At 36.9% G+C, this 23,286-nt stretch overlaps 1 pseudogene; it reads right to left on the minus strand.

The window, feature by feature from the left end:
* Positions 1-280: 280 nt before the first annotated feature.
* Positions 281-22,391, minus strand: LOC110803051 (nuclear pore complex protein NUP107-like; annotated as a pseudogene).
* Positions 22,392-23,286: the final 895 nt, after the last annotated feature.

Genomic DNA, 23,286 nt, shown 5'->3' on the forward strand with positions numbered 1-23,286 from the left:
AAACTGCAACCAAAACAACCCTATGGTGTCAAAATTAAACCTTTCTTTCCTAAAAGAAAATATTTGTAACGTTATTGGATCATGTGATGGTCTTATATGCAAATATTCGCAACGCAAACATTGTATCTTCATCAGTAACCCTCTCACCAAAGAAACCAAGAAAATCTCAGTCCCGTTTCCTATAACAGTCGGTTTCGTCGAAATCAACGACGTTTCGTGGTTCGGGTTCGTTCCCTCTATCAATGACTACATAATCTGGGTAGTAATAGGCAAACCAGTAGTAAACAAACAATTTCATGGTTAAATATGATATAGTCCAAGGTACTTTGGGACCTGTACGGATTAGTTTGGTTGATAATCAAGGTATCTTGAGTAATAAACCATCTATTGGTATCCTTCAAGATTCAAGTATCTGCATTCTAAGATTCTTTTGGGAAAAATACCTACCTATGATGACATGAGGGTGTAAATGTGTTGTTTACAAAGTCTATGACCTTGAATCTCAATATCTCATAGAACAATAGATTCCAAGAGCTGCATCCACTAAGTGGTTCCTCTCCACTACACTGTTGTGTCCTCTGCTGTTTCTGCTTCCTGGCTGTCTTTTTCCTCTTTCTTCTGTATGTCTGTAAAATAGGGCGGTTAGGTGGATTTATAGCAACTTACTATGAAGTATGTAACTAGACATGTTATTTTTCATGAAATTACCTTCGCTTCTCAAAATTATGAAAAATCATCTTTCAACTTAGAACCGACTGTGATGCATATTATTGATAATCTTATTCTAGAATCGACCTCCAATGAATATTCCTACAACGCAGAACGTTCCTGTGGTGCAAACTACAGAACAAAATTCAACAAAGAACATCCCACAAAATGTCACAGTTGGTGTTACTGATCACAATGTTGACAATAACCTTTATTCTTCTAACTAGAATTCCAGAAATACCCCTGCACCTCCAGTTAGAAAATCTAGCAGATTGTCTAAAATTCCAGAAATCCCCCCTGCACCTCCAGTTAGACCATCTAGCAGATTGTCTAAGATGCCAGATAAGTTTAAAGACTATGTTCGAGTTCCTGTTAAAAAGGCTTGTTTTGTCAAGTCGGAATCTGAAGTACCATTTTCAGTATTCATTGGAAACGTGATGAACAGAAAGGAACCAGATACTTGTGCTCAAGCTATAAGGCATATATTTTTAAAATAGGAAAAGTTTACAGAAAAAAATAAGCGCCAAAATTATACTTCGTAAGTTCTACTCTCTGACTCTCTCCTCCAAGTCTCCAACCTTCAACTCTCTCCTCACAGTATGTCACTTTCTCTCTTCTTTCGTTCTAAAAATTCTGCTTTTATTTGGATAAACAATAATTGATAAAAAATATGTTTATTAAGTGTCGTATCATATTGAATTAAGCGTCGGTTTAAATAACTGTAAAGAATAACTGCTAAATAAACATTTTAAAAATTTGCCTATAAAAGGATACATGCACTAACAATTATTCTTACTCCGTATGTGACTTAGAAGAAGTTACTTAATTATTCGAGTTCAATTCAGAATAAAGTAAATTAATTTCACTTCCCATACTTTCCATCCTATTTTGTAAATTTCAATTTCAGATGTTAGTTCTAACAAAAGACAAAAGACTTTGAAGGACTATTTTAAGTCGTCAAATTAAGTAAATTCAGTTTACTTTCCCGTAAAGTACTTTTCAAATCTAACATAATTGCCATTTTTTTCTTTACATGATATTAATTGTTGTTGAACGGATCAAAGTACAATTCAAACAGTTTCTAATTCTATTTAGGTAAGGATTTTACTCAGTTTATTTCGAATCAATATTGAGTTGTTTATTTGGATAACCATTCCAAAATTTGAAAATTGTCTTGCTAAAACGCTTAGATGCATGTGGGATTGTGGGGGATGGGGGTAGGTATAATTTACTGAGTTATCTATTTCCTCTTTAATGGTTAGATTTTCTTATTATTTTGGGCTGATTTACAACTTTTGGTTTTTTTTTATATGTATAGAAATGTATAATTATGGCTGAAGGACACTAATTGCTCCAATAATTTGATTCAATTTGTGATAAATTTGTGGTCAGCAATATGGGTTAAAGTATTATTGTTTGTGTTCTTTATATGATTCAACTATTGTACAATATTACCCAAATTCATATGGTTTGGATGATTGATTTTAACTGCATTCCTAGGTTGTAAATGGTTATTTTGTTGTTCTTGAGATCCTTAATTAGAAATATGTTTTTACATCCCAAGTAATCTAGATCCTATATGAAGTAATACCTGATAATTTAGATCCGTTGTCAATTTATTTAAGAATTGATGAAGGTATTGTGTTAGATCTGCAGGTTCATCATGGCCTCACGAGTAATGATATTGTTGAAAGTTGATGCTTTAATTCTATAATGGTTTGATAGGAATATTTTATTTCCTCTACCATTTGGGAATGCAAAATAATGAATCATAAGTATACTTTTGCAAGTGCTAAAACATTCTTGATGAACAGATGGAGTATAATTTATTTTTCATTATTTCTGATGCATTTTTTATCTTAAATATTTTGTTATCTTTGCTTATTACTATGTATTTAAGTAACTATGGTTCTTTCCCTTAAAAAAAAGTAACTATCGTTTCATCTAGATTCAGTTGAGAGAGAAAGATGCATAAAAGTTGGAGGGGAAGGCGGGAAATGTGGACAGATGAAAAGGATGGTTGATATCTAATGGAAATAGGAGATAGTTGGAGAATGACAACTGAAAGTGGAGCATTAGGTAATTGCTTGAGATTTGAGAATAAGAAGCAGCAAGCATGGATGTCGGCAACCATTTGTATATATTCGGATAGAGAATTCTGGATCGAGAGCAGTTAAGAAATTAAACAGAAGGTTTTTTTTTTTGGTAAAAGTAGGGCAAATTATATAAAAGCAGCAAAAATAACAAGAGTTCCCAGCATTAGGGGGCGTTTGTTAGTTAGCATTACGTTACAGAACCAACATTAAAAGAACAGCTATGAAACTCCTTGTAGTACAAAGTCCTAACGCAAAGGGGGGGGTTCTGCCAGTTTTGAATTACATTGTGCTCCAGATTTTCCCTTCTTGCATCCTTTGCCAGGCAGTCCGCCAGTTTGTTCATTTGCCTACCCTCGAACACTAGCCGCATCCCGAAAAAGTGAGTCTTCAGTTCCCTACAATCCATGACAATGTTAACAAGTTCATCAGTAATAATGTTGTTGCTGTTTATCATGTCCACACCCGTTGTACAATCCGAAGAAATGTGGATCCTCTCCCAATCCTCTCTCTTAGCTACTGTTAGAGCAAGTCGAATTGCCAGAATTTCAGCAACTAGAGCAGAGGGGGATAAGACTTTCATCTGTGCTCCCATGACCCATTGTCCTGTATGATCCCGCGCTACCATTGCAATTCCTGTTATCCAAGAAAGTGTATCCCACGAAGCATCCACATTGATTTTTATGAAACCAGGGGTTGGGGGGAGCCACACATGTATAGTAGTTAACAACTGAGTTTGATTTATGTGGGTACAGGGTGTGGGTTGGTTAGATAACCACTCCCACGCGGCAAAGGTACTGGACTTTAAACAAGCCACCACCGTTATATTATCACGATTGAAGATCCACGCGTTTCTCCTCTTCCACAACTGCCACACGGTAAAGGGGAATAAAACACTCCATGGCATAGAGTTTGTCTCAGTAGTATGGCCAAGGTTCAAGGTTAGACAATCTTTGATATTTTGGTTCGGGTTTGCAGGGGCTTGGAGAAGCTTATTCCACACCTCTCGGGCTCTAACACAAGAGAAAAGGATGTGGTAAGCATTTTCAGGAAACTGTGGACAGAATGGACACGAGTTAGAATTGATGATGAGCCTATTTGCAAGGGTCTGATTTGAGGGGAGGCGATCATGCCAACAAAGCCAAAGAAAGAACCTGATTTTTGGAAGAGTGGAGGCACCCCACACAGCCCCAATCTCTGGTTGATCCACAAGGTTAGGATGGCCTAGAGCAAGATAGGCTAGCTTGAATTGAAACCTATTGTTTTTGGCAAGGGTCGAGACTACAACATCCTGCTGGTGTAAGTTTGGGATGGGGGTTGTCATAATCTGTCTTTTGATCGTGGATGGGAGATCAATGGAGAGGGGGGGGACCTCCCACTTAAAATCTAAGATGCAATCCTTCACTGTGAGGGAGTCTTCCTGGTAGGGTAAAGGGCCGTAAACACAATGTCTCAAGGGTTTATCCCCTACCCAAATGTCATCCCAAAAGGAGATAGAGGACCCATTCCCCGGGATCCACTTTGAAGTTGTCTTAAACCAATCCCAAATGTTACCCAACCCTTTCCACATGTAAGAGCCTTTCTTGAAAGAGGTGGGCATAGCTCTCCTAACAATGTACTTATGTCTCATAATTTGGGAAGCAATGTTATCCGGGTAAGTAATCAACTTCCAACACATTTTCAAAAACATAACCTTGTTAGTCATTTCTATTTGTATAGTGTATACATTTGGATAATGAATTGAAGATCCAGGAACTTACAACTGCTATGAGCAATCAAGCAAAATGTTTATAGATCATGATTTCAACTGTCACACTGGTGATCTGAGTTGGTTAAGGAATTTATTGGCTTATCATGAGCGAAAAAGAAAATGGCTTGTGCGCTTCTCATCTTCAATTCAAGTGTTGGTGTCTTTTTGCTAGCTGATTGTTGTGATTTGGTGGGGGTTCTGGTTTTTCATTGCAGAAGTCTGAATATTGACGTGGTTCTCCTAAGTTTTGAATGTGATTAGTTGCTACTGGAAGACAACAAATCGTTTAATTACTCCAGGATTGCAGTTTAGAGGATTAGCACACCCCTTCAACTCTTTTGCTAAAAGCTAATGCTCTAACCAGGCTGCTGGTCTCACACTCTCACCTAGATTGCACATATCTGATACAGTAGCCAGTGTATTTTCTTGGTTGCAGCTGGATAATTTGAATTTGCCCTCCAAATCAACTTGATATTGCTATTTATTAGAAGGTGTTTGTTCTAACCCTTGCCTTGCGTTAAGGGGAGAAAAGGAAACATCATCTTATGGTTTTAAAACTAGCAGATTTTAAGGGTGTTCACCCAAAATTTATGTTAACCAACCTTACTCTTTAGTGTATTTACCACTACATTAGGTACGATGGATTGGATGTCATGTGCCAAATTGGCCCACATATAGCACCAACAAAGAATGTACAGAGTAGTGGGGTTGTACTGATAAAGTTAGTCATCTAAAATTAAAGACTGAGAGGGGGGTTATGTGAGTTTAATTCTAGCCTTCTAGGCTGTCCAACTCTTAATATCTAGGACAGTTTTAATCTCTTAAAAACCTTTTCAATTTAACTTTCATAATTAAATTGCATATCCAAGAACATTGTTAGATAGAACAAAATTTGATTTCGAGCCTTTGACAACGGAACTCCTTTCAAGTTAGGAGAATGTACTTGAGTACAAGTTTTCGCCTTTCATATGGTAGTTGACTATTCTATCATTTTAGAGGTAACTGTGAGATGAATGCAGGGTTGCTGCTCATATCTCCAAAAGTTATTCTGAATGTTTGAATAGGAATGCTATTGTACCTTTTCTTAATCCTTCGAAGCAAAACGGATGTGGTATTGCAGGTATATTAATTCTTACCTTAATTTTTGTTTGGTTTCTGAAAAATGGCTTGGATTTTCTGATTGTTGGTTCATTAGATTATTTTGGTGTGTATGTTTAGTTCTGCAATTCTTCTTGATTATGACTTTATGAGTATTGCCGCAACAACAGTGACATCTCACACTCACTTAACGAATAATGACTTCAGACACCAATCCACCTCTATGGCTCTACTAAACAAGTACTAATTATTATGAGTATTGCCGCAACAACAGTGACATCTCACACTCACTTAACGAATAATGACTTCAGACACCAATCCACCCAATCTATGGCTCTACTAAACAAGTACTAATTAAATAATAGTTTAATATAAACAACTCACCAGCTAGCCGAATAAGTCAACGAAGAACTCATCGCCGCCGTCAGCTTCATCGCCGCCGTCAGCTTCATCACCGCCGCCGACGTCATCGCCGCCGCCGTCGACGTCATCGCCGCCTTCTGCATAGCTAGTTTTCGCAGCCAACCTCGAATTCAGCAGAACCAGAGTCTTGGACGCTTTACGGGTCGCCGACCTGGCCAACCGTAACGAAAAATCCGGCGTCTCCGGCAGGGTACGTTGGCACAACTCACGTGCCGCCGCCTTCGGTCCTCTGCCAGCGACGTTTCCCGCCAGTGCTATTCCCTGAAATGCCGTGAGAAAGGTGGAATTGACGACGACGGCTTCACCTGATTTCTCCAGTAACTGGCCAAAAAATGCTTGGTCGAACATTTGCTGAGCTGCAATTAAATCCCCGGGATTTACCTCAACCTTGATGTTACCACTTTTGAGGGAATCTGTTGGCACGATTTTGAAATTGAAGCGATTTGACAGAAGCATACGCATAGCTGCTGCTCCAATTCGCACACCCACCATTTTTGTACTTCTCGAAGAAATGGATGTACAATGTAATCAATCAGACAATCACTAATTAACTACAGCGCCAAAGCGGTAAGTAAAACGCAGCGTCGCACTTGTTTCTGGATGGAGGATCAGCAACTGGGCTTCACGCTTGGGCCTGAATGAGATGGATTCGCATTTATGAATATAAGTGATGTTTCCAAATCCATTAATCCATTAAGGAGAAGCTGAAAGTGATGTTTCCAAAAACAAAGAAGACCTTTGGTGAACATATCAATAAATCATGATATCAGATCGTTGTATCTTGTATGGGTTCGGATCAATTATTTAAGAGCCGAGTCACGTTAAATCGGATAATGTTGGGTCAGCATTTTTTATCTGGGTCAATTTATATCTACTTTGGTCACCTTAAATTCGAGTAATATGGATAGGTTTCAATTCGTGAAATTATGGTTTGGGTCAATCTTGGATTCGGTTTGAATCGTCCAGGTTTAAACATTTGTACCGGCTCAAATTGCGAGATGGTCGGGGTTCGGGCTGGACCATACTATAAAAATCCGGCCCATTAGAGCAACCTGCCGACCCGAATGCGTACTATAAAAAGGGAGCGGGAGTGGTCGGGGACTTACTAAATGAATAGTAATAACAAAGGAGTAGAGCTGTCAAAAATTAAGTCAATAACTGGTTTCATCGGGTTATAGTCGATTTCGGCCCGTTACATGAATTTACGCGACCTGTTGACAACCCGATTTGTCATTGACCTAACTAAATAATAACTTAAATCAAGTTAATATCATTTTTTATAATTACCTAATCTAAAACAAGTGAAAAGCGTTACAAGAGGTCTTGTGCGCACAAGGTGTACAATAAATTTATTGTACACCAAGATAACTTTTACCAATTTTTTTGTAACTTTAACCTAGTTTTGATTAACTTTTATAATAGTAATAAATAGTTGATAGAAATAGTTAAATGATTAATTTTATACACTATTAGTAGTTTTGGAGAAATATCTTTTACTAAAATGAACAAATTTATCACTAAAAAATAAATAACTTTTACATATATAAGCTTAACTTTTAAACATTTTGAGTTAACTTTTACTCCGGTGTACATACTTATTGTACACCCTTTGTAAATAAGAATTTGTGAAAGCGTTAAACCAAATTTAACCAAATTTATAAAAGATAATTTATAAGGTTAAAACTTGACTAGACCTGATAGCTATTGTACCCGATCTTAACCCGTGTCCGATAGTGAACCCGACCCGAATTTTAACCGACTCGGTAATTATCCGATCTAAACTTGACCCGACGACTCGTTAGGACCCGAACCCGTAATTGTACTCGAGTAGAAAAAGACCCGACCCGACCCCGAACCCGAACTATACCGAAATGGAAAAATAACCCAACACGACCCGACAAATTTTCAACCTAACCGAACCCGGCTTGAACCCCACCTGCACCCGGTGATAAAATGACCTGACACGACCCGACCTAATCATGACCCGAGACCCTAGATGACCAGACCCGAACCCGACTCGAGTATCCGTTTTAACAGCTCTACAATGGAGAGGAGTGACGCAAGCGGCATAATGCAAAGATCGAGATACTCAATAATTTCTTCAAAGCTGCCTCTTGATTCATCTCGAGGAGAAAACGGCAAATACTCCATAGCAGATACAAATAATTTGTACTTAACGTGTACACTATTATTAGAGGTCAATCAGAGAGAAACAGTAATATATAAATGATGGACAAACAAAAAGGGATAATATGCTAAAAGATGAACTGGAATGTTACCTAGCATTCAATCGTAGCTCCATCATGTGCACAAAGAGGTCAATGCAACGATGACGCGCAATTCAAGGTGGGAAGCATATATTCCAACCAACTCCTCATGTTGTTGCGAAAATAGGTACATTTCATAGCTGCGGAGTTAAAATGACTTAAGCAATTAAGGATACTGTTTTACAAAGAAAAAACTGTGTCTTGCTTAAGAAGAGCAAACCTCTTTGGTGCGAAGTTGGCAATTTTATGGATTTCACAGTTGAAGAGGATAATAAAAATATTTTGGAATACACATTTTGGTTTGGTGCTTTTCTGACCTCCACGGGCTTTGAGTTTAAATAAATGGCGTACAATACAATTGGCATGCTGCTTTTCTGTTTTTCACAAGTGTTTATAAAAGGTCTCCTACCAATGTAATATTTTCTTGCAGTTATTAATACGTCGTATAAATAAATTTTGTGATTCTTATTGTCAATTTAAAATGACAAATAAATTGAAATACCAAAAAAGTTGCACTTACATATGGAGGATGAGATCACCAACATTCATTATTTTCTCCTTGAAAACATCCTTCACTTCATCTCCAAGCAAAAATCTAAGCACCAATACTAAATGATCTCCAAAACGAATCATATGGGGATCTCCATGAGGCCTGAACCATAATGCAAGCCACATCATTACCAAACAAAACAAATGTTGGTTGACTTTGTTCTCAATTTAGTTAAAAATAATCTAGCATTTGAGAAGCAACATGTACACTACATTAGCAAGTAATCCAATTCAATGCTGTACCCGAAACAATAACAAGCAATCCAAGCACACAAATTGAACTATACCAATCAAGTACTTCTTATAAAAGCACAACTTCAGCAACTACACAAACAGGCAAACCTTGATTGAAGACTTTACACTTTAGAACTTTGATACTTTTGCCAATGCACAAATATAATTTATATAAACTACAGAATGTCCATAATCCTGTGTTTCAAAATGAATGAAATAAAACTGTTTGTGCCAATACTATGTCAAAAATCATACGGAGTACAAAAATCCAGAAACAACTATAAAAAATTACTTCTTTTACCCGTAGGCATTATGATCATCATCTGAAGGTGATATCCATGACCATACAAGGTCCAATAGATATGGTATATTTCCAGACATAAGATTCATCTGATCGTCAATAAACAAAACCTCAAATATAAGGCAAGCATAAGTGTTACAGAAACAAATGCTTATTAAAGTTAAAGCAATAGATAAAATTAAAAAGTACGGCACGGAAAAAGCACCAGCAAAAGGCTAAGGAAAATCAATTTCCTACGGTGACAGTCAGTCATAGCATCTCTGCAGCAACTTTGGAATTGTATTATGTAACTTGTTTATACTTTATACATTATACAAATGCGCTCTTCCTTCTTAACCATAGTGGGGATAAATATCAGTGACAGGTGCAAGGAATTGTTTTCTCTATTGGCTTTGTGGGATAGGGAGCATGGCTATTGAAGTTCACGTCTTGGGCTAAGCATCAAAACACCACAGACTACCAGTTTCCTCTTCCATTCAGTAGGATTAGTAGACAACTCTTCTTCTAAGCTAGGAACACGTACAGTGGAGGCCCAGTGGCAGTCAATGTTTTATTAACTTTTAACTGTAGAAAGCGACATTTCACAGAGACAGCAACACAACCACTGGCGGCAGGGGTCCCCCCTCCCCCCGGATCTTGGCCCAAACAAAATTAGTAAAATTGGTCCAGCAAATAGTAATTGGGCCATCCGAAAATTTGGCCCCCAGCCTTAGCATAGCGCGGGAAACAAATACAATATGAAGTACATCCGAATCCTTTAAATGAAAAGCATAAAGTTGGGTGGGATCCTAGACAGAAAGGTGTCAAGAAAGAAGAGAGAGAAAGAAGAGCAGTAGAGGGAGAAAGGAGAGAAAAAGAGAACCGTAGAGGGAGAAGGAGAAGAAGAGAGAGATAGAGTGGGAAGAAAAATACCAGAATATTTTTATTTCACAAAAATGTCAATTGTGATAGTGTTTCACTTAATAAAGTTATTATTTTAAACTAAAATTAATAATACAAAGTACCATGTCATACGAAGTAAGTTAATAATAGAGTTAAAATTTAGGATTTTTTGCCAAAAAGGACCTTTTATAAACGTTTTTTTGCGAGAAATGACCTTTTATGACGAAATTGGTGAAATGGGACCTAAAACAATAATTTTTTTTGTTGATTGGGACCTTTTACCCGGTTTCTTGGAGTTGACCCAAGATTCCGACAACGACTTTGACACGTGGCAACCGGAGAAGGCCACGTGTCCATTTAAAGATTAAAAAAAAAATTGCCCAAAAAAAAAAAAATTTGCCCAAAAACCAAAAATACAAATTATCGGTTTTTTTTTGCCCCAAATCGATTTTTTTTTTGCCCCAATTTTGCGAAGAGCCCTAATTTTTTCGACGCAAAATTAGAACAATTGAGGAGGAATTTGAGGGGGAAAATAGCAAACCTGATTCGTGTGGCTATGAATAACAATTCGTGGCACACAATCTCAGTGATAAACTTTAAGGCAGTTGGGATTTTGGGGGAAGAATTGGGGCAAAAAAAAAAATCGATTTGGGGCAAAAAAAAAAAAATCGATTTGGGGCAAAAAAAAAATCGATTTGGGGGAAAAAAAAATATCGATTTGGGGCAAAAAAATCAAAAAATCGATTTGGGGCAAAAAAAAAAATCGATTTTGGCAAAAAGTAAAAATCGATTTGGGGCAAAAAAAAAATTTGATTTTTTTTTTTTTTGGGGCAATTTTTTTTTTCCTTTTTTTTATATCATTAAATGGACACGTGGCCTTCTCCGGTTGCCACGTGTCAAAGTCGTTGCCGGAATCTTGGGTCAACTCCAAGAAAACGGTAAAACGTCCCAATCAACAAAAAAATTTATGTTTTAGGTCCCATTTCACCAATTTCGTCATAAAAGGACCTTTCTCGCAAAAAAACGTTTATAAAATGTCCTTTTTGGCAAAAAATCCTAAAATTTACTACTTGTACCCGGAATGAATTTTACGAACTAAAGTTTTATTTTCCTATTCGGCCACTGGTCTAAGGAGTCCAGATATACACATTACAGAACCTTACCTATGACATGTCATACAAAACAAAAGGCATTATGAAATGTTTACGATTGTTTAGCTTTATCAAACTAAAAGACATCAAAAGTTCTGGTGAAATTAAAAGCTTGCCTCAATCTGTCGGTGCTGCTCCTTGCATCCACGAGTAACAGCTTCATGTACCATGTCACTGCATCAGATAGAGAGGATGATATATATCTAACTACTGAAGCAGAAAAATAGAAGAGAAATATAGTAGTTGTTTCGCGTGCTACCTGGAATGAAGCTTTTGAATAAGAGAAGAAAGGTGTCGTGGTTCCTGGTTCAGCACTTGTAAAGGCCAATTTTCTAGCCTTCCTGAAGATCCAGAACTGCTAACTCTTTGACTAGGACTTGTACCATTAGCCTCTTCATAATTCTTCAAGAGTTCCATTCTTCCAGGCTGCAAACGGGGCAATTCCATGTCCATCTGGACATCGAGCCATGACTTGGCCATTGCCCAACATGCTGACTAGAAAATAACAAGCATCAGGATAGAAAAACAGTTTTAAACCTTAACTGAAAAAAAAACAATGAAATTTATATATATCTACTATGAAGTTCAATTGGACCTTTGACATCCACTATTCCAACATCCGACAGGACAAAAAAGAAGGCAACACAAAGAAGGTAGGAAAAATGTAAACGATGGAACAGATCTGAGTTATTTTTCTGATTGGTTCACTTGATGCCATGAATAACTGCATTTCATTCAGTAGGGAAAACGTAAAAGATGGAGCAGACATGAGTTAAACTTGTAGCAAACAAAGGCCAGGACCCTGTCAAACAATGGCGAAACCCATGGACGAAGCACATGAGGCGCGAAGGCAGGTAGGCCGTGCCACACACCCTCGCCACCCCACTCTCTCAACTTCCACAATGTACCTATTGAGAATACTGACAGCCCGTTTGGTTGGCGGAAAATGGTGTTAATAGGAATGAATTTGTACTGTAAATATGTGAGGGAAGTCATATGGCAATACTCATGGAAATGCCAACTCACCTCAAGCATCTCATTTTCTTCAAAAAATCGTCATTACCATCCATTACCATTTGTGGGTGGTATTAGGTGGGAATGAAAAACTATGAAGAAAACCACAAGTTTGGGATGAGATTGCATTACCATGGACGTTATGATGTTACTTTCATTGCCAAATTACACTTACATTCATATCCATTACCGTCTTTTTTATCGGCTACCAAACAGACTGAATTTACTTCTTCGAGTCACTGTATATTTTTTAATGAACTTAATAATTATATCAATTGTTTTACTTTTCATTTTGGACCTGCTCATTAATATATTTGTTGAACCCGAAAAACTTCTGCTGAATAAATTTGGACAGAGATTGAAAAAATCAACACACGCGGCTAGTCGGCTACCAGAAGAAGTTAAACCAGGCAATTGATTTGGAATAGACTTGTACATTGTACTGTTTCTGGGAAAAGGGTAAGGAAAGCGGTGAACAAGCAGACAATTTCTGAATTGGTAAGGAATAGCTACAGACATATTTACCTCCCAATACATGCAAACTGGAAACATTCGCTTTTAGTTGCTACACTGAGCTGCATACACCGCTGTTTCATATTTTCCACCACCCTGGTCAGCAATCCTCTTGAAGTTGAACCAGATATAGAAAGAAATAGATCACTACCAACAGCAGATATGGAGAAGAATGAAGTTCTATACATAAATGATAAATATTAACAGATTTTTTTTTGAGGGAATAAATAGTAACAGATAACAGAGTAGCTAACAACATTAAACAAAAACCAGATGATTCACTTTTCTCTTTACCTCTGAGGCAGAGTAACATGCCCACTTCAAAAGGCGCCATTGGCGACCAATTCCACTTTCCAGTTCGATAGCTTGAAGGATTCTGTTTTTACCATTCTTTGATAGCGCTTCAACGGATGGGGCTAAGTCTGACCCTCCAAACGGACATAAACTTGCAGCCCTCCATGGCTGTGCAAGGGACTCAATTTCAGAAAATGGTTCAATAAAAATGTCCAGGTTCTTCTTCGAAAGGAGAGACATACCTGTCCAGCAGACCTGCAGAGGTCACATGCTTCTTCTACTCGTCCGGCACGTAGAAGAATCCAAACATCTTCTAGAAGAGACTCATCTTGTTTCTGTTAATGGTAAACTAGTCATCAGTTTTCAGATATGCGGACAAGTACTTTGAAAAAAGAATCTGAAACAATTATGCACATTTAAAGGAGTTCATAACAATTTGTAAGATAATAGAAGCCAGGTAAAGAAGGTAAGGAATAGGATTATTTACATTTAATAATCCAACCTTTGAGCGAGTTTCCAACATTAATCCAACCTTTTGATTATTATCTATTAACCTAAACTTTATACCCGTTTAACTTATATTGTTCCAAAAAACTGGAAACCGGCTGAACAGGTCAACCAAAGCGTGAGGTTTCTTTTGACCTTTGCATTTTTTTGATTTCCCTCCAAAACCAAAAAAAAAAAATCAAAGTCATTAATTTCTTCCCACCACCTTCATCAACCTTATTCAGCACGCCTCTTCATTCACTCTCATTATCTCTCCAAGCCATTACCGCATTCAACATCCCCAACCTAAATCTGTACTAGCAAAGTGACGCGTGAATTTATCTCTCCTAGTTTTATTCTTCTTATTATTATTAGGCGCAACGAGTAGTAGCAGCAGCATGTAAACAACTTTCTCCCTCTCGCAATTTCACGCTCAAAATTCCCGATTGGTTAGTCTCAAATCACCCTTTTAATACTCTTCAACGTTTTCGTTGTTGGTGTTTAATTGTTGTTCATTTTGTGATTCTGATTCTTATGGGTTTTTTGGGTGTTTTGGGTTTTCAAATGTTATAATTTGAATATGGATGATATTCTAACCTACAGTTAAACAATTTATTTTTCAGTTTTTATTTTAAATTTGTTTTTTTTTTTTTGTTGTTTTTTGGATTATACTCTCTCCAGTCTCCACGCCATTACATCAACATCCTCATTAATTTAAGTGTACTCCGTGAATTTTGAGAAGCTCCAGACCCAGCAGAGCTTTGCCCCTTGCGAGATGCCATTAACCTTGAATTAAAAAAAATGAAGCTTAGCCTTCAATGGCGATTTCTGATGATTTAGGGAAGAAGAAGAGGAAGGATAAATGGAAGGGGAAGAATAAGAAGGAAATAAGGAGGAAGTAGGGTTTTAAATGGCCCACACGTTACATTTTATAAAGGCCATAAGCCACGTCTTCAATATGACCGGTTTTACTTTTACCTGCTTCGTAACAAGTAGGGTGCAATATAAGTTAAAGGGGTACAAAGGTTAGATTAATAGATAATAATCAAAAGGTTAGATTAATATTGGAAAATCGCTCGAAGGTTGGATTATTAAATGTAAATAATCCAAAGAAATATTCATACAAATTAATAAATTGACAAAAGATCATGAGTGTTATGAACCAACTACTGGAAAAAAAATCAGCATCTGTGTCACGCTTACTATCATTGGTAGTCTGATAGACAACCCCTGACATAAAATATTTATTTTCCAATAAAACTCATCTTTCTTTTTTAACCACAAGACTCGCATGATAGCCAAAGCAGTCTCCTCTCCTTATCCCTCACGCACGTAGATGCAAAGGCAACAATGAGCCTACAATTCAAAAGGAGGACTATCCCACAGAAACAGAGCAGCTCTTTAGTTAGAGAAAATTTAACTTATTGCTATACTCCAGAAGCAAGTTAAAAGAAGAACCACCACTGATTTACCTTCAACTTCAATGTTGCACTCAGGGCACAAGCTTGAAAATAACATACTCCCACCAGGGTTTTTTTTCCCCTCTTACTGTAGACTCTTGATTCTAGGTAACTTTGGAAAAGGTGAGTGCGTGTAAGAAAAGATGGATAAAGTAAGAGAGATGGAGTAAGAAGGTGGGTGTATCATGTATGTAAGAAAAGGATTGATAAAGTAAGAGAGAGTAAGTGGAATGGTGTAAATATTGTGGGATAAGAGGGTAGGATGGTAAAAGTGGTTAGCCAAAAATAGAATGAAACAGAATGGGTAAACCAAAAAAAAAGTACCTCAAAGCGGAAAGTGGGTGTGGGCAGAACAAAAATAACTGGGTCGAAAGAAAACAGTGCAGCAATGAACATGCAACTATGACTTTCTACAATAACGTAGAAAGGAACTAAGACTAAAACTAGTCGAGGGACACCATGTGGTACAACGTACAAGACGCACATTTTTTCATAGTTGTTTAAATTTTAAAACAAGGATCCTATTACAGTTCTACTTAATTCGCAGAAGTCGTGAAAAGAGAGTAACATTGGACAGGTGCACACAAGGCTTTAGAAATACAAGATTAAAGGTTTCAGAAACATACTCTGTCATCAGGCAATGGCAGTGCATTTTCTCGCGTTGGAGCATCAAAATCCAAGTGCTTTACAGTCTTCGGACTTTTTTCATTCTTTTTAAGATGTCGTTGAGTATTATGCCAAATGCCTGAGCTAGGAAGATACGTACCAACATGTGATCCACGAACCTGCAAAAATAAACAGTTTATTTCAATAAATAGAAGCACTTATTTAGGTAGGGAATGCAACGTTTGCAACTTTAATAATATGATGACCAATTAATGCTGTCTGGACTCATTAGTTAATCTTTCTATCTATGCGAGCATCCATAGCCCAAGAAGTCAGATCCCCAATTATAAGCAAAAGGTGTGATCTTATACCTAAGAAGATAAAGAAGTGACACTCAAAACTAAACCATGCCAAGCAAGACACCCCCTCAAATAGACACTCAAAAGCCATACGTCAGAAAGCAAAAGGCCAGTGCACAATGGATCATTCATCATTATCATTACCCCGTTGCCTCAAAGAGGCTCCCGCAAGAAGCGGGGTAAGGGGGGGTCGGACGTACGCAACCTTACCCCTGCAATTGTAGAGAGGTTGTTTCCAATTGACCCAAAAGCGATAACGGGACGACAACCGAACAACCATCTTCTACTTCATGGAAATGAAGCGAAGAGGTTTTAAGAGCCATTTTGATTTAGTCCATTACATCCCAGCTAAAATAACAAATGAATCTTTGGCTCCATCAGAAATGGACAAGCCAATGCACAATGGATAAACATAATAAATAAAACAAAAAAGGCTCTTTATGGGATTAATGATTTAACCAACATTTACTAGAAACTTCTTGTTTCAGATATCGAACAGCCATATGTCCAAGAAAATGAAATTATGGTAAAATAATTGTCTTCGACAATAACAAGGCTCTTTGAATTCTGAACATTAACCCAAGTAACTCATTAAACGTACAGCACACACCTATCCTTCATTAACAAACATGCGCCCATATCAGACCATCAAAAGTCTCCTTCCCGTCATCTTGACTATCACAGAGAAAATAAATAATACAAAAAGTATCCACCAGAAAAAAGCTACGTACGCAGTCTAATAGTTGCACTGCCTCGACAAAAAGGAAGAAACTCAAAACAAAACTTTGAATGCACAGAAATATCCAAAAACTTCCAACTATCATAGGTAGGTTTAAACTTAAAAGTAACAGATCGCCAATGGTACAACGACGGCCACATCCAACAGCTAGGGTGATACAAGAAGTGAAGAAACATCATGTCTTTACCAGCATCATTTTGTCCTGGCATGATTATACCTTAGCAGAAATGTCAAAGTCAGCTACAATAGCCATCAAAGAAGTAAGCTTTGACTGAATTCCAACCACCACTTAGGTGATGATCTATATTACTCATACATGGGTATGAGCGATGGATACAGGTGAGCATCAAACATGCTAAGATTCGAAATTATGGACATGGGAACCTAATCGGCTAATCCTACGCTTGGCCAAAGATGCATGGACATGGCATTCATGAATCATATTCCTGATTCTAACAACAAGTACACATGCAGACATTTAAGATTTACTAGTTCACTGATTCTAGTTGAAACTCTTATCTCAAACCCATTTTCAAGCACATATCATATGAACTGCTCTACAAAGATGTGAATCAAGATAATTGAGGTGTCAGGGTGGATATCAAAGTGTCGGATAAGGAATCCATATCCTTGTCGACTGCCAAACACGAGTGATTAAGATAAACGAAAGAGTCAAGGTAACACAGCTGATGAAGATGAAGGAAATCAATTATACACCTTTCTCAGCTGGCGCTACAACTCCTACATCGGGCTTAGGAGAAAAAATCAATATAACATATAGACGATATACTGTTTTCAAGTTGTCACCAACTCAACATGTTTTAAATAAAAGCCAAGTTTCTTTCATTCAAATAAATTACAAATAAAACACACTAGTTTACAGAGAATAAGTGGAACAATCCCTTAGAGCATCAATACTAGCTATCTCTTAGCCCACTCTTAATTTTATCTCTCCTTAAGAGTTAGCTCTTAGTCAAAATGTGGTAACTCTTAGCCCCCTCTTATTTAGAGGTTGATTATGACATCCTCTAAATAAGAGGTAGCTCTTAGAAAATAAGAGGGGGTGAGGTGGAATGTTGTGGGGCTTTTATGCTTGCTGTTTGATATTTTTGTACTAAAAATAAAATATAAAATATAAAAAAGCTATATAAGAGATAGTATATAAGAGTTGGTATATTTCTTGTATTATTTGGTAGCTAACTCTTATTAAGATTGATGTTGAGGTGGATGAGGAGAGAGACTAAGAGGGGGAAAATAAGAGCTACCCTTACAATTGATGCTCTTAGAATTTGAAACTATCCACAGCGTCAGACTATAGATTGACAAGTTCGATGTAGACTGTAGATATTAGGAAAAATAATACTTTTACTATTTAAATCACCTTGCTTTCCAATTCAAGGGCTTTGGATGCTTGGTCCTCCAGCCACTGAACAACTCGAAGGCACAATTGTGCAGTGAGATCTGACACAACAAATTGGCAAGCTTCCAGATGTGAAGTTGTTGGATACTACAAAATGGAATGCACATCAGTGTATTTACATCTCACCCAAATCTTTCAGTAAACAAATCAATAAGCATACCAAGCTTTAAGATTAAAATAGGAAAAAAGGTTACCAGAACAAGATCTTCAGGAATTTCTTCGCTTCCTGTGGAAATAGGAGATATTATAAATATTTTGGAGTAGGAAACTTCTACATAAGTGACCTGATTCAACACGGAAATTTGAAAAGGAAATAATCATTTCTTGGAGCTCCAATGCTCCTTAAACTAGCCAAATATTCTATACATCAGTCCCAGTGAATAGAATGTGCATTTACTAAAATAAGCACTCAGTCCAAAGGAACCACAGCCTACAAAAATTATACCAGATTTCTTTTTTATCCACTTAAACGTTGCTCTTGCAAAAGCATCCTTCTTAAGTTTTGAACCTTTGGCACACCAACCTTTGAAGAGTAGAAAGTTAATTACCTTTTCCATAGAGATATCAAAGAAGTGACCAGGAAGCAGCTTCATCAAGCAAGAGCTGAGCTTTTTGTCGCATTAATCTGTCTTCTACAATCCGATGCCTCTCAGTAGAGCCATACCTGTGGCAAAATTGTGAGGAAGACCATATATAATTTTTAAAAAAGAGGCATGAAAATATATCATCAGAGAACCAGTAAGAAACCTTTCCTACCCGGAAATAGGAAAAGAGGTAGAACCAGCATTAAACTAAACAGCATTTAATAGAATGACAAGACACAGCTCAATGGCATACTTTCCAAATAGCACAAGGAATTTTTTACAGGAGGATTCTAGCATATGAATAATACCTACATTACAGAAGTCTAACACACATAAAAAATTGTTAAGAACATTGAGAGAGAACATCATTAGAAGACAAAGAGTTCTAACAAACAGATGGAAACAAGAACATGCAGATCATGTTTACATCATCGAGAGAAAAACTAATGTATCCCATAAAGCCTCTGGTTTCCTCTCCAACCACAAAACTCAAATAGCAGCCAAGCATGTTAACCTCCCAACTTGGTTTCAAATCGTGGTAGCGGTTGCAATCCTAGTAGTGGTCGCATCACAGATGTGTACATTTTCGTGGTATCACATAACAATATAACATTTGACACAACATAATTATAACGTTGGTCATATCAACCTGTATAAGCATTTAATAGTTCTATATGAATTGCATGGCTAATGAGTGATAATCCCTCATAACTAGGAATTAAGAAACCAATGGTTCAGTAAGACTTTATAAAAAATAGTTATCAGCATGCTTCATCTATTGGCATATTTTCTGAAACCATGGCACCATAAAGACTTCCTCCAAAGAGATCTAGGTTGACAATATAGCCTCAAGGATCTCAACATCAAGATTGTCACTTTCGCAATAACTACGATTTATTTCCAACACAATAGTCATCCTTATTTTCCTGGAAATTTCTTATTCAGATTATTGAGCACAGATAAATGTAACAATATTAAATTGACTAGTAAAATATATATGTAAGTAACATTAATGACTCAACAATTATTAGAAGGTTGATGGCATCCTCCTCAATTCCTCCTCAGTAGAGTCAATACCATCATCGAGGAAAATAATTATTCAAATATCTTAACTGTACAAGATTTCAATGGAACAAATATACAGTGAACGTATATTACAGTCCATTCAAAACATCTAAAAATAGAAAACAGGACAGTCACTCTGAGCACAAAAGGAGTAGTATCACCCACAAGACACACAAGTGACACAACAAATCAAGAATCCACAACTTCACGATGGTGATTTGATAACAAGAATCTTTTATGTACATAAATGTCACCGATAAGATATCTTATAGTAACACTAACAACTAATAAGACTGGTGTTAGAATAAGTTTTATACAAACAAATTGTCATATCAAATAAACACAGTACAAATGGTCAGTATAATTAAACTTTATACAATAGCTTGTATATGATACACGGAGTATAGGATAACCATAAAAATAAAAATAAAATAAGTACCTTATAGTTTCAGAAACATCACGGCATGATTTTTCAAACTGAAGAATTAGGTCAGGAATTGATATAAGCCCTGACACAAACAACAACTCATAAGCTACATAACCAATGCGGATAGAACTGAAGTACAGATATAGCTCAATAATAGGGTCAATTTAAGCACCTCGGCTGGAAGAATCTAAAAGAGAAGCGAATAAAGAAAATGTTGTTTCGCCAGAATCCAGCACATTCTCCTCGATCTTGCATGCTTTTAACGAATGGCTTCCTACCCGGTGAGATGAATCAACAGCACTGCGAAATTCTGGTATTATCTGACTATCAGGGAATCTTCTTTTGTAAGCAGAATGTGTCCTGGAAGGCGTTCCTTCTCGATAATCCAAACTCTCAACCTCTTAATTGCTGTTTTCAAGGAACAATGCAGTATTAGACATTCTGCCTTCACCATAGTTGGAGGTTGGACTATCTTGCAGTGGAGAAGTGCTTGGCCTCTTCCTGCACTTAAACCCAACTAATTGCAATCAATATAATCAATTGCCCATAACAGATGAAAAAATCTCCTGCTTTTCAATTTATCACCTTCCAACTGAAGACATATTTCAAGGACTTGAGCAAAACACATCCTCAGAGAGATAAGGGGGTAGAGGGAGGATATCTAAGACGGAGCATCTGGAAACACGTAGGTATTGTTAACTTCGGAGCTAAACCCACATATGATAATACCATGTTAAGAAGGCTTTTTTAGACATGTGTTATGTATAGAGAAAACCCCCTCACTTTGCCACTCATGAGTACTCACCCCACAAAAATACATAGTTTTCTGATACTATAGATTAAGGCTTTGAGAGAAAGTCTTTTGACATTGGTGTCGCTGTTATTGAGATTTGTATTTTGCAGTTTGGCTTGGCTAAAATTGACCATCTCTAAATCCCTATAGCCATAGGATTGTCCCTCTTACACTTCCAATCTTTCCTCTTCCCTCTCCCCCCCCCCCCCCCCCACCAACTCTGTCACCCATTTTTTCTCTTGAGAGGACCATGTCTGGGATAGGGTGCAAACACTGGACTTCAATTAGTTTTCTGAAGCTACAATCTACCAGCATAAAGCTCCGAAAGAGGTCTATATCAGCAATAGTGCCACCTTTCTTTATTGCGTAACTTTACCCTTTTCTCAATTTCCCCTCTCTCACTTTGCTTCACTGGACTGCTAAAATACCTACACTGCTTAATTCACTGCTTAATTCACTGCTTCTTCTCTCGCCAAACCTAAAAAATCCCCAATTCATCAATTCAGGTTTAACAAAATTCCTTACATCAATGAAAGTAGCTAAAATATCCCAAATAGGATCATTCCAACCTAATCCAACATAACCTCACTAGTAACTATAGCTAGACTGCTAGTATATACTATACGGAAAATCGAAAACCCCGAAAAATGGCGCTATAACTTGCTTGAAGCATTAAAAAGGCAAACTTCATCGTTCAATAATTACTAAATCAATCATTAGAATATCAATTACTAAATGCAAAGCAAAAAATGCTCAAAATTGAGATGAAATTCGACAATGTGAAGCAATTTCAACTCGGGAAAAAAAAAGTAGAAATACAAAAATGAATTGAGAAAAAGAATACCCATAACGACGAAATTGCTCTCTGATGCTGAGGTGTCATGAGGATCAAAGTAGCTCGGAGAAGTGTCCATATCAACGTCCATGATCGGAAAACCCCCAAATAGAGTGGTGGATTATTGAATTTTTCGATTATTTGACACTGAAACCAAACCCTAGAAACTGAGGTTTTAAGCGCCAAAAGAGGCTAAATGCAAATGGATTTTAAATTTTAATGGGTTCATGGTTTAACGGTTTTTAATCTCGTTCAGGACCCAGGTTTTGCAAACTCGTGAGGCTTTCGTACTTCGTGGTAAAGTTTTGTGAAGAGTGAGTATCAATCAGTCCTATGGGTCGTCACCTGTTTAAAAACGGATCAATACGAATTAAAAGTCGGATTCGTCTGGATTAGTAACTTGAATTGATAATTGGTCTAAAATTCTGACAAAGTCGGTTTAAATCGAGTATACATTTTTTTCTCAATATTTTAATTTTTTTTGTTTATCTTTAATCCACCCCAATTCCCAGACTAGTTTTGACTCTTTAAAGTACTCCAAGTTTCAATCAATATTCTTAAATCAATTTGCTTTTTACGTAAATTAGCAAAAATTCGTATTCATGTTAGTGTTGCTTTATTCATGTTATTGTTGTTTTAAACTTGTTTCCTATAGAGTATGTTGTGTAACCTATACACAATATCACACAAGTAAACCTAAAGAAAATTGTCTTAACTTAGGTTTTCAACAGAGGCGCTAAAATTTGATACAATATAAGTATAACACAACCCAAATACGGAAAAAGGGTGTGAATGTCGGTTGTTAAGGGTTTACGACAGGTATAAGTAGATAGGTTCACATGATACAGCACATTTAATTAAACATATCAAATCAGTGTTAAGATTCTCAACATAAAACTCACACGGCTTTAACCGTTTAAGAAAAACAACAAACAACTTAATATAATTGGTTACAAAACCAATAAGGTCTTGACTTAAAGGTCAAAACTGAGGGTGCATGCGTTTATGATTCCCCATTTATAGTTTATAATTTTATAAACTATAATGTCTTTGATTAATTCTAACGGTCCACTAAACGCTAGGAATAGCAGCGAATGTAATAAGCAAGGAAATAAGGGTAGCGACGTCATTTTTTATGCAACTATGGTTAAGCGATGTTTATGTGCAAGATATGTAAGAACATTTAATCTTATGTGAACATACTTTCTAACTCATTTATTTCATAATCATTTAGG

This window comes from Spinacia oleracea, chromosome 1 (genome assembly GCF_020520425.1).
Source record: "Spinacia oleracea cultivar Varoflay chromosome 1, BTI_SOV_V1, whole genome shotgun sequence".
Classification (NCBI taxonomy): Eukaryota; Viridiplantae; Streptophyta; class Magnoliopsida; order Caryophyllales; family Amaranthaceae; genus Spinacia; species Spinacia oleracea.